This window comes from Vombatus ursinus, unplaced genomic scaffold (genome assembly GCF_900497805.2).
Source record: "Vombatus ursinus unplaced genomic scaffold, bare-nosed wombat genome assembly UNPS02014803.1, whole genome shotgun sequence".
NCBI lineage: Eukaryota > Metazoa > Chordata > Mammalia > Diprotodontia > Vombatidae > Vombatus > Vombatus ursinus.
The window spans coordinates 5,898,979-5,912,215 of NW_020954581.1; the positions used below are offsets into that span (position 1 = coordinate 5,898,979).

The 13,237-nt window shown below is 41.3% G+C and overlaps 1 protein-coding gene and 1 long non-coding RNA gene across 2 annotated transcripts in view; one reads left to right on the forward strand and one right to left on the reverse strand.

Annotated features, from left to right (window-relative positions):
* Positions 1-2,942, forward strand: part of LOC114051538 — a 31,501-nt gene extending 28,559 nt beyond the window's left edge. Inside the window, exons 2-3 of the long non-coding RNA XR_003570173.1 lie at positions 1,821-1,919; positions 2,587-2,942. This is a non-coding gene — a long non-coding RNA (uncharacterized LOC114051538). The remainder of the gene's footprint in view (positions 1-1,820; positions 1,920-2,586) is intronic.
* Positions 1-13,237, reverse strand: part of ADGRL2 (adhesion G protein-coupled receptor L2) — an 834,153-nt gene that overhangs the window by 358,695 nt on the left and 462,221 nt on the right. The window lies entirely within an intron of this gene.

The following is a 13,237-nucleotide window of genomic DNA, read 5'->3' on the forward strand; positions in this document are numbered from 1 at the left end:
TATCTATCTATCTATCTATCTATCTATCTATCTATCTATCTATCTATTTACCTACCTACCTATCCCCCCTCCCTCTTTCTCTCTCTTTCTCCCCCTCTCTCTCTTTACCTGCCTATCTATCCTGTTTGTACAGAGCTGCCTACACAGTGTCTCTCCCTTTAGAATGTGAGCTCCTTAAGGGTAAGGACCCTGTTTTTACCTTTCTTTGTATGCTTAGTACATAGTACAATGCTTGGCACATAGTGGGTTATGAAACTTGTGACCTTGGGCAAATCACTTCAGTTCTCTCAGCCCCAGTTTCCTCATCTGTAAAATAGGGATAATAACTGCACCTCCTTTTCTTGGTTGATGTTAGAATCAAATGAAATTAATGTAAAGCACTGTGCAAAACTTAAAACCTGTAGAAATGTTATCGATTTTTAAAGATTTGCTTGGGGGCAAGGGGAGGTTTAGTGCCTGGCTCAGGGTGAGTTAGTTAGTCAACTAGCATCTGTTAAGTGCTTTCTTTGTGCCAGGCTGTGTGCTAAAAGGTCACATGGCCAGTGGGTGTCAGAAGTGGGACTTGATCCCAGGTCTTCCTGACTTAGATACTTGGCTTTCCACTACAATATGCTTTTTCTCTACCCACATTACAGATAATAATATCAGCTAGCATTTATATAGCACTTTATGATGAGGTTGGGATCTGGACCCCAGAAAGGAAAAACCCTGGATTTTCCCACACGGCCAAATCTCTGGTGTTCACTTGAAGCTATGATCCCATCAACTGGCCTTTCTTTGTGGCTACACCCAATCTCCCAATTCTCTGTTACCCTTAACCTAGCCTAGCCCTCCATTGTCTTACCTCCCTATGTCACCACCAGCCACTTCCCACCCTTAATCCTAGCTGGGCTCCATTCTCCCTTGGCCATGTAGTTCAGGTCGCTGGCATTCTATTACTTCACTGTCCCAGCCAACTACTTGGCCACTCCTAGATCCCTCCCACAGTCTTTCTGTATATAAGGTCCATCTTGTCTCCATTAAGGTGCTCAGATTCTTAGAATCTAGCCAATAGCTCACAGATGCTCAGATTCCTTAAGAATCTGGCTAATAGGACAGATGTTCTAATAAACCTTGTCTTTAGCTGAAGAAGGCTTGAGTCGAATTCTTTCGGGCAGGACCCGCGTGTTCTGATTTTGGTGTTCTGCACCCCTAAACTTCAACATTTAGACATAGTCTCATTTGGTCTCCATGAACCACTTTGTAAAGTAGGAGTCTGACATTATTCCCATTATACAGATGAGGGAGCTAAGGCTGAGAGAGTGGTTAAAAGACTTGCCTAGGTCCCACAATTGAGTATCTGGGACAGGACTGAACCCAAGTCTTCCTTATTCCAAGTCTATTACTCTATCCACTGATCCACCTGAGGAAATGGTATTGAACAGATCGAATGATTTGGTTTCAAAGCTAAATGTTAGAGGTAGGATTTGAACCCATATCTTGTTGACTCCTCATCATGCTATGCACCTCATCACCCTTTATTCTCTAAGGTCTGGTCTAAATCTACTATTCTATAATTGGTATAGACTATAGGAATACCATAGGGAAGTGCATCTATATAGAGAACATACAGGGAAAAGATGGAGTACCAATTGTGATCCCACACCCACCCACTCCGCCATCCATCAAAACAAGACCTCTTTTAAAGGCTAAAAAGAGAAGAAACTAATCCTCTGTGCCATGAATTCCATCCATTCCAAGAGGTTGCTTTCAAAAGAAGCAATGCTTTGGAGTTTTCCCCTCTCAGTTGAGGTGATATAATTGTTTTACACACCCCACAGGGTCAAAGAATCTCAAGACAGTCAATGGAACTATTCAGGCCAGGGGACAGAAAAGAGTACTCTTTCTCCTTCACTCTCCTATACAAGTACTTCTAATAGGTATGTAAACGGTGGCAAAATTTCCTTTTACATTTCAAGGTTCACCAGTGTGTGTCTTTGTAGCCTAAGGTACAGTTTGAGCTCTTTCCTAAACAAATTAAAAGAGAAATTATAGGTCATTAATCACTCAGTGATTATTATTTTTCCTTCAGCAGGCCTAAAATCTAAGTTGATTAGTAGTCAGTCAGGGAAATTCACAGCCCTGAAATTTCAATTTCAATAATGGGAGGAACGAGGAAGAGAAAATAGCCTGGTTTTCAATTGTCTAGAGTGACCCCCTCCTTCCCTCCTACACTCCCACTTCCCTCCCCTTATAGTTTCCTCCTTTCAATGGCATTAGATTAAAAAAAAATACTCCATGTGCCAACCTCAGACACACAAACGAGAGGGCTGGAGCACCCACTTTCTGAAATGCTTTTGTAGCCAACCCAGATGTATTTCTAAATTCTCCTTCCCCTTCATTCACTGGTTCCTACTCCACTCTATTTAGGATTCCACGCTTGTTCGCTTATTATTTTCTATTTCTCGGCTTTTTGTTTCACATTTGAGTAACAGTAGGTCAAATGTACTCCAGACTCTTCTGTTAAAGACATGTTAAAATCAAATAGCAACTGTATGATTAACGATATGAATCATCTGTGTTTTTTTTTTTTTTTTTTTGATACAGGAAAGTAAACAAGTGCTTCTCTCAACTCCACCTGCCTTACTGCTGTTTTGGTGCTGAGCATCTCAGAAGGCAAACAATTCCCCCTTCTCAAGGCTGAACTAAAATTAGGCTCCACCTGCAAGATGTTAATGAAATCTTACACAGCTGCATTCCAGAAACAAGTTCCCCAGATTGCTTTTTCAAAGATCTGTGACAGAAGCAAACTTGTTAGTTTCTTTATTTTTTTTTGCCCAACTCCAAAAAATGTATTATTAATTTTAATGGTAATTATTAGCAACAATAACCAACTGATAAGTCATTTCAAAAATAGATATAATATCAGCAAATGGGAAATCGGCTGTAATTTCATGCCCACATCGTGCTTGGTTTTAACTACTTACTCACGCAATTCGATGCATGTTTCCTGTCTCTCTTTGGCATGGGAATTTCAAATGAAAGATGGAAGAGTATGTGAGATCATTGGACTCACACCTCATCAGGGGCACCCCCCCCCGCCCCCCACACACACCCATTTGGAAACTGATATGAAAAGCATCTGCTTCTTTGCACAACTTCCTCCCTTCCCCCCAAACACATGCACACTCACTCACTCCCTCTCAAAAGTTTTCAAACTTTCTCTGGAACTGAAACATCAAACTAAACCAAAACTCCCACTTTCTTTGGGAAATCCAGGTGCAGTAAGTAGCAGTTACTAATCCTTTCTTGGCTGATCTGAAAACCCCAAGTCAGTCTTTTGCCCAGACTTTCAGTTTAGGCTTCATAGTCAATTTTTCCTGGCTTGAGGGGTGGCGGCGGTGGTGGTGGTAGTGAGAATGGATGAGGGGGTGATGTGATGATGGGGATGAAAGAGTTGGGTTAGAGGTGGGAGTGACTGGGGTTGTGGTGAGGGTAATGGAGATGGTGATGCGGTTGGTGGAGGTGGGGGATAGGGATGGAGATAGTGATAGAGATGGTAGTGAGGTGAAGGTTGGGGGTGGGGATGGAAGTAGGGTGATGGGAGTGGTGGTGATGATCATGGAGTGGTGGGTACTTCTTCAATATATCTCTGTTGTACTCCCAGCCTACATCACAATACTTTCACTGAGGAGGGATGGAGTGGTAGAGTAAATAATTCAACCTAAACTACACTTGTTGAAAAAAAAAGTTACCAGCTGGCATTTTTTGATGGAGAACACTTGACATCTTCCCCCCCCCACACACATCTTTCTTCATTCCCTTCTTAACTCACAGTCAGCCCTCTCCTTTACCAAGGAAAATTAGCGAGGATGAGGAAATGCTTGGAGTTCTTGTGATTCTATCTATGCTGTTTATGTTGAATGCACGATGTGTTTAGAGATTCTGAACATTTAGAGAATAGTTTTTTTTTTAACACACTCCAAAAGGATCTCTGAAGCAATTAAAAACATTATGTTAAACTGCTTATAAGTCATAGGATAAATTAAGATAAAAGCACATACATTTAATTTGAGTCTTGAGCAATAGATCAGCATGTGGCAGATATTAAACAATTGAGAAAATGCTGATGATAACAAGGGGATTTCTGACTTTCATTTTCTTGCACGGATTCTTTGTTTTTACCTTCACACAGTTGGCATTGAATCAGCATTTGGTAAGAAACCTCATATGTACCAGGCAGCTTGGGGTAGCGGTTGGAGATCTGGCCTCCAAGTCAGGAAGACTGGGGTGGAAGTTCTGCTGGTGCTACAGGCTGGCTGTGATTCCGGTCAAGTTACTCAACCTCACATTTCCTCAGGCAACGCTGGAAGATTATAAATTGCCGAGAAGGTGCAGATTTGCATTGGCGGAGGAAGTTTCTCAATGGGAGTTCTCTACACTGATAAAATCCAAGGTCCACTTTAAAAAAAAAAAAGTACCAAGCACTATTCTAGGGGCCTGGCATGCAAAGACAAAATTGAATCAGTTGTAGCAGTGATGGGTTTATTTGTTTATCTGCAGGGTTGTTCAACCACTCCTTTTTTGCTCCTCCCTTGCCCTATTACTGACTCACTGTCCGTATGATTTCTCAATACAAACATTCTTTCTTTGCTGTGGTAGGTTATACCAATTCTTGCTCTATTTTTCAGCTCTGAGCCCCCCGCCGGAGATGGGAAAAACAGTTCAGTAGTAGTTGTATGTCCGTCTCTTCTCAGGGAAGGATGACCCCCTTTACTGCTGCCTCCCAGCTGTATTACCAATAAGAACAATTCATCTAGCAAATGCTGATGCTTAACATTGTTTATAGAGACAACATAAATATTATAAATAAAGGCAAGTAGACTTTACTGCACGCAGAGGAAAAGGCTTTGGGCTCCTATGAAGGACTCTAAGGGGAGAATGGACAGCTAGGGGGAATAGGAAAGGCTTTCTGGAATGCAGAGAGTAGCTCAGCTGAGCTTTGAAAGAAAGAGAAGATTCTCAGAGGGCAGAGTGAAAAAAAAAAAAGAGTATGTGATGAATGGAGGAGAAAGGCCACACAGTCCAACTCTCTAATTTGCTGGTGGTGAAACTAAGCCCTGAATGACACGTTCGAAGGCATACCGGTGTAAAGCATTAGAGATAGGTTTTGATCCCACGTCCTCGGACTCCAGAGTTAGCGCTCTCCCTCCCTGTACCGTAAAGCTTCTGAACTTCTCTGGAGATGCAGCTGGACAGGTTAACAATGTCCTTCCTGAAATGTGGCACCCAGAACTGAACACAAAACTCCAAATGTCATCTGATCCTAGGTTCGGAACTGAAAGAGAACTTAGAGGCCATCCAGCCCAAACTTTTCATTTTTCATAAAAGGAAACTGAGGTACAAAGAGAAGCGATTTGGCCCAAGCCTCACAAGCAGTGATTGAGGCAGCCCAGGTGCTCTCTCCCCAAATCCAAGGCTCTTTCCACCTTACTGGCAGAAGCTTCTTCTCTTGATTCACACGGATGAATCACGGGTTTGATGAAATCATCCATTTAAGCCAGCTAGCCTGATAATGTGTACACAGAGAGCACAATCCAGTCAGCCCTAGTCTCAGCTGCTGCCTTTAAAAGCCTCCATTTAATTTCCAGTTCAGGCCAGGGCTGCCTGTCAATAAAGGTATCAGAACAGACTTCCAACCAGCATCGGCCGAGTAAACATTTTGTTTACTACCCAGCCCTGAACGCTCCTGTCAACAAAGACATATAAAATGAGATTTAAGTTGTTCATTCTTGGAGAGCAGAGTTCTTGTGAGTTTTCACTGCACAGGCCATTAAGGGCTGGGGATGGCCCCCAGAGACGGAGCCTTGGAGTGTCAGCTGAGGAGTTGCGGGCCAGGGATCCTCTTTCGGATAAGTCTCATTCACGGGCTCAGCCCAGGGGAGCAGCATACATCAAGGCAGCTGTAGGGCCATAGTTCATGGTATAACTTTACACTATTTTCCCCTCTAAGTCTCTACTAATCCCTGGGGTTTACATGTTTTTTGGGGGCTACCTCAGAGGAAGGCAGTGTGAAATTGCCCGGAAGCCTCCTTATAAATAAGACTTATGACATACACCAACTCTATTGATGAAAAGATTGAAAGAATTGCCCTGGAGGATCCCTGTGACTATTTTTTACAAGGCTCCCACTGTGATTTTTTGGGGTCTACTTCTTACTAAGAAAAACCAAGTCCTAACTAGGTTAAAACCTTACCTGATTTCATTCAGTTGGAAAACAATTTGGGTTTCGGGGCGCTAGTCTCAATCTCCTCATCTCTACATTTACTAAGACACACTGCCCCTCTAAAGGCTTATTTGAATGGGACCCTTCCCAGGCAGGTCCAAGAAGAATGCATTCCATTATTTTGGTCTTAAGTGAGAAAAATCAACCAATCAGAGGAGCCAGTGTCAGTTTCTGGGGACTAAGCAAGGGAGATCTCTGTGATCTCCCAGCAAGCCCCTCAGCTAGAGGTCTACTGTTCCGAGACCAGCTCCTTGGGAGATGTCCCTGCCCTGTGAGCTCATCAAATGAATGGCGACCAATCTAAGACTTCAGTGCCTCTCCTGATCCCCTTGACTGCTACAAAGGATAGGTAGAAGCCATTGAGCAAAACACAAGTGCCTACTATGGGCCAGGAAGGGTGTGTGCTGGAACTGGTTCTAGTTGAGCCGATTATTAAATGCTGAATGTGAGCATTTATTCCTTGGAAATCAGTAGATGCTACAAATCAGGACCTGATTTATTGCTTTGTTTGTTGTCTAGATTTAAGTCACAGAGAAAATGTTAATAATGCAGATTTAACTTAAATGTGTATCCTGCATGTATGTGGGTTGTTGTTGTTGTTGTTGTTGTTTTTGCTGGAGACCAGGATGTTAAATGTTTACCAGCACATCCTTTGTGCCACACTTGGTGGTAGGTGCTGGGAATACAAACACACACACACACACACACACACACACACACACACACACACACGAAAGGATCTATACTCACAGAGAACTTACATTCTAATAGGGGAGACAACAAATACATATAAAAATATACAGCAAAAATATAAAATTAATAAGTTCATGCAAATGATTCAAAGTAGCTTGGGAGAGAGGGCCCTAGCACTTGAGGGAATCAGGAAAGGCTTCTTACAGAAGATGGTGTCACAAATGTAGAGAGACCTTAGAGTCTCCCTGCCTTAGCCCTTTCATTTTACAAAGAAGAAAACTGAGACACAGAGAGTTTAAGTGAGTTCCTCAGGGTCACAATGCCAATAAGAGGATGAAGCAGGATTTGAACCCAGGTCTACCTAATTTCAAGTCTAATACCCTATCTACCATGTTATGCTGTCTACAATTAAGTTAATCTTCATAGGTCATCTAAAATCCATGGGTTTCTTAGTACTCTGCCCCGATTCTGGCCACTCCACCACTGTTACCGGGGAAGTCCAAGGGGGAAGCATGAGATGAAGTGCCATTTAAAATTTTTCTTTGCTCCATGGAATGCAGTGGTCAAAGAATGCATCTACTGGCTAACCTACTATCCTTTCAAACTGAGTTCAGATTCTTCCTCTTTCAGGAAGTTTTCTGATTCCTCTCAATCAGTATTAGCTCCCCCTCTACCGTTCTCTCCCTTACCCCCTTGTATTTCACATAAAGTATCTTATGTACTTACTACATATATGTATGTAGTGTATGTATGTGTATATATATATGTATATGTATACCATGTTATAGTTATTCTGCGTATTTCATATCCCCTTATTAAAATGTAAGCTCCAGGAGGGCAGGTGTTGACTTTTTCTCATATAAACTTTGAATCTGCCCCAGTGCCTATTTCAGCGCTTCGCACACTTGCTTAGCAAATGAACTTAATCTCAACTAGTATTCAGAGCCCCTTTGCATGAGGAGGAGAAAGGGTTCATGGCAGTGAATATTCAACAAGGAAGCTTGGAGAAAACATTGTTCCCTTACTTTTCAGATTACCACCCCCCCTCAAAAAAATCTTCCCTGCTTTTCCTTATTCTTTTCCACTTTTACCAGCGAACCTTCATTTCTCCAACCAGTTCATCTAGTTCCATGTCTGTCTTCCTACTCATTCCTTCTCACCACTCCTTCTTCCCTCTCCCCATTTTCTGACTCTCATCTCTAAATCCATTTACTCTCCAAATCCTTCTACAGCCAAGCTATAAACCCTCAGTCATTTGAGGGGAAGGGGGAAAGAAGAAAAAAAAAAACTTTTGAATATTCTGTGTATGTGTCTTTTCTTATTTAGGGCATAGGGACAGTGGGGTTTCTGCGTGTCATATTTATGCCTCATGCATTGTGACTCTCTAATATGTGCTGAATAATAGTAACATTATAGCCATGTTGAACCAGAAACACAGGTTCCCAGGTTATTGTTTTGTCACTCCCAAGTGACATTTATTAAATGCCAGCACTGTACCACATTAGGTACCATTGTGAGTCCCACAGATCTGCAAAATAGGTTAGAGAGGTAAAGTCCTTATTGATGTACAAAAAGGCATGTCTAATTTTTTGTTGTTTCTCATTTCCTAAAAAAAAAAAAAGTCACTGAATTTCACCACTATAGCTGTTAATCCTCAGAACATCCTGAAAAATGTTAAACCAGCATGGTTATGTGGATGGGGATACTCAGGCAATAGAATGGAAAGTGACTCGAATGTGGGAAAATCACCAATAGAAGTCAGCTTCCTGTCCAACAGGTCAGATTGGCTCTTCTTTGGCTCTTTCTTTCTTACCTTTGCTACTACTCTTCATGAGGGATGCTTTATAAAATTTATTTTGTTTGGGAAAAAGAGCCAAGGTAGCATAGTAGATAGAGAGCCTGCCTCAAAGCCTGGAAGATCTCAGTATAAGCCCTGCCTCTGACACATACTGGAGGTATGACCCTGGGCAAGTCACTGGAGCTTTCTGTTCTAGACAACTCTCTAATACTCTAGGTTGCAGAGAAGGTACTGACCTATATTAGCAAAGGGAGTTTCTTGGGAGTTCCCAATATGACCCAAATCACAAAATCTCTCTCTCTCTCTCTCTCTCTCTCTCTCTCTCTCTCTCTCTCTCTCAGGTCTAGACCCTAACTCTATCTAAATATATATATATATATGTATTTATATTACAGCTGAATTTGAGACAAGTAGATGGTACAGTGGATAGAGTGCTGGATCTGGAATCAAGAAGACCAGTTAAAAAATCTAGCCTTAGACACTTGCTATCTGTTTGACACTGGCCAAGTTATTTAATTGCTATTTTCCTCAGTTTCCTCAAATAAAAAATGGGGATAATAATAGCACCTGCCTTTCAGTGTTGTTGTGAGGGTGAAGTACTTAGAAAACCTTAAAATATTATATAAATATCAGCTATTAGTATTACAATATGTCCTCACAAATTGATTTAACTGTACCCCTATGGCGATTCATCTGATGATCAAGTTAAAAATATAGAGACAATTAAGAATCTCTTTTGATAGATTCTAACATAACTTCTTCACTTCCTCTATTAATACTGTTGCACGTAGAGAGACGTGTGTGACTGCTTGATAAAAAGTTAATGAACCACAGCACAATCAACAAGGTAATTTTATGAATATTAATGAATGATCTAATCAATTGTGCAGTGATCAATCTTTAATTATATTTAAAGGGGTAAAAGTCAGAAATTGACCTCCAACTGATCATTTTGTAGGCCAACAATTTATCAATCAGACATCATGTTCTGTTGACTGAATCTACCTTGGAGTTGAGAGTTTTTTACATTTTACTTTATTATTTATTTATTTATCTCTGCTATATGTATTCCCACTGCTTTTCACAGAGTTTGGCATCTGTAGTGTTTAAAAAGTCCTTCTTACCTACCTTACCACATATATCTATCATCGAAGTTTTAGTCAACACCTTTTCTACGCCTGTACCTGTATCCCAACCATACAACTGAATCTCGTTTTTCCTCATAAATCTGGACCGAAGATATAAAGTTGGGGTTCTGCATCCCAGTTAATGTAATCAAAGACATCTTCACTGAATCAATCAGGCAAAGTATAATCTAGGTGTACATAAACACTTAATTTGAAAGCATTAAAGTGCTTGAACCATTGGACAAAGGCAAATGACCAGAGAGAAACATGTCTTGTTTTTGGCTAACTTGGACACGTCTCTAAGCCTATTATAAAAATAGCAGTTCAGTTAAGCAGAAAACTGGAGATAAAAGAACTCTAGTTTGGAGGACACCAGTTTGAGAGTTCAAGCCCTGAAAAGAAATCTCTCTCCCAGAGGAGTATTCTCTCTTTCCCTCTCTCTCCCTCCCTCTCTCTCTCCCTCTCTCTTTTTTTCTCTCTCTCCCTCCCTCCCTCCCCCTCTCTCTCTCCCTCTCTCTCTCTCTCTCTCTCTCTCTCTCTCTCTCTCTCTCCTTTCCCCCTCCTTCCATTGACCATGTCCTCAGAGAGTCATTAGAGGCAGCTAGAAAGCACAGTGGGGCAGCTAAGTGGTTCAGTGGATAGAGCACTAGGCCAGGAGTCGGGAAGACTCATCTTCGTGAGTTTGAATCTACCTTCGGGACGCTTACTAGCTGTGTGACCCATGGAAAGTCACTTTGCCTTGTTTGCCCCAGTTCCTCATCTGTAAAATGAAGAAAAGGAAATGGAAAATCATTCTGGTATCTTTGTCAAGAAAACCCCAAAAGGGGTCATGAAGAATTAGACTTGACTGGAAGGACTGAACAACAAAATGCAGGGGAGTCCCAAATATACAACTCCATTCCCAACCTTTCTACAAAGCTCCAGTCTATATTTCCTACTTTCTGTTGGCTATCTCTACCTCCATTGCCATTCTTTCCAACTCAATATGTTAAATACTTCGATACTGAACTTCTCATCTTTTCTCCCAAATCTGCCTCTTCATTTTCCAGTTTCTGTTGCTGGTACCACCATCCTCTCAGTCCTTCAGACTCATCACACCAGGGTCTCCTTCCATTCTTCTCACTCTTCTAGTCATCACAAACGATCAATTGTCATGTCCTGTTGAAGTTGAGGGCTTAAAGGAAGTGGAGGAAATTTGAAACAGCCACCATGGGGAACACTCCCAGGATCATGTCAATTTCTCAAGGATGTTTTCCCTTTGTTCTTTGTATATTCATGCTTGTAGGCCGATTGAGTGATTGGTAGTGTTGGAATGGACCTTTGTGGTCATCTACATGGTTCTCTCATTTTGTAGATAAGGAAACTGAAGCCCAGAGAGGTTAACTGATTTGTCCAAGGCCATACAGACAGCAATCTTGAGAGGTAAGATTTGAATCCCATTCCTTTTTCTCAAGAGCCAGTGTTCTTTCTGCTAAAGGACTCTGTCTTTCCATTCAACATAATAAACAACAGAATGAGAAAGTACAATTGGTGAGACTTTATAAGTAATAATCTTCAATTTCTTTAGGAAAACTCCGAAGCAGGAGCTGCCTCTGAGGGCAGGGCAGCCTCTTGCTCATCTTTGTGACCCACCTTGCACATAGTAGGTGCTCAGCAAAAGGCTAGTTAAATGAAGGAAAGTTTTTATAGATTGTAACAGCACTGTCCACAGCCATCTGTTAGCACTAATGAAAATCTCCTTGTTAACATTACTTTTTAGCCAAAGTAAAACATTTGTAAATTGGATGGATATCTGTTATGACAAGTTTAAAGCTCTTAGACTGGGTTGAAGCATTTTTCCTAATGATATTTATCGGCTCCAGTTAAATACCCTGACAAATCTATTTGCTGTTGAATGGCATAAAATGAGCTATCGTATTTGTCTAAAACTTGTGCTAACTGGTTTGTAAGAAGAAGGTTAAAAAGTCTTAGCCAAGGTGAATCTTTGCCAAGGACGAGTCTTTGCCAAGAATGAGTCCTCATACATTAGAAGGAAAGGATTGCTTAAATATCCAGTCCATTTGAATTTTCCCCTTACTGGGCATTTGACTTTGTACTTTTCAGTCCAAAGGATTCCAACAGATGGGAAAATAGATCCTATTAAACGCGATACTGAAGCCAGCTTAGAAAAGATTTCTACTCTCTCTCTATAAATGCTAACTATTATTATTATTATTAATACTTCAACTTTTGCTCTTTATCCCAACAATTTTTTTGCTCTAAATAGAGTCTCTGCAAAATAAAGGCTCCTCCCCCGTAAATAACTTATGAATATGGTCTGAAATCAATGGATGAGAATAGGATAGAAATAGGGATATCCAGGTGGCCCCTTCCTCAACCCCCCCCAAAAAAACCTAAACATTTTCTAGAAGGCAGTTCCTATATACAGTGGAAATTGATTTTGATTTGCAGATGAAGGAAGGTGGTCAATACCTTATAGCCCTCCCTTTTCAAACATTCCACTCATTCCTTAATGGCAGCGAGCCTTGATTTTCTTTGTGTAGGGTAAGGGTAGGGAGGTGGGGTCATCTCTGGATTTCTTTTGTAACGATATCTGTTTCCTTTGTCCTTTACTAGTAGGCTGCCCATCTCGAGTCTTCAAGAGGGCTGCTTTCAGGATGGGGTACCTTCAGGATTCTCAAATGAATCTCTTCTCTGACATCAAGGGTTACCCTATCACTTTCTACAAATTGGCAGCACCATTTAGCTATGAGGAAATGCAAAGAAAAGGTATTGGTGGATCTCAGTGTTTTCTTTCCCCTCAAGGCAGCTGATGGAATAGAAGGGAGAGGGTCGGTTTGGTGAGTACTTTTACGAGTCTTCTCAGATGACAAGAATGGAAAATCAGACATAAATGAAATAGCATGGGCTCAGTCAAGCATTTATCTTATCCCTGTTACTCGTCTAGCACTTGGCTAGGCCTCAGGATATGAAGACAAAATGAAATAATCCATGCCCCCAAGGGGTTTCCATTCTATAATAGTAATAGCTAGTATTTATATAGTGTTGTTATTGTGCAGTTGTGCCTGATTCCTCATGACCCCATTTTGGGTTTTCTGGGCAAAGGTAGTGGAATGGTTCTTCATTTCCTTCTCCAGCTCATTTTACAGATGAGGAAACTGAGGCAATCAGGATTAAGTGACTTGCCCAGGGTCATATAACTAGTAAGTATTTGAGGCCAGATTTGAACTCAGGAAGATGAATCTTCCTGACTCCAGACCCAGCACTCTAACCACTGTACCACCTGGCTGCCCTCATTTACTTTAAGGTTTACCTAGGGCTACACACACACACACACACACACACACACACACA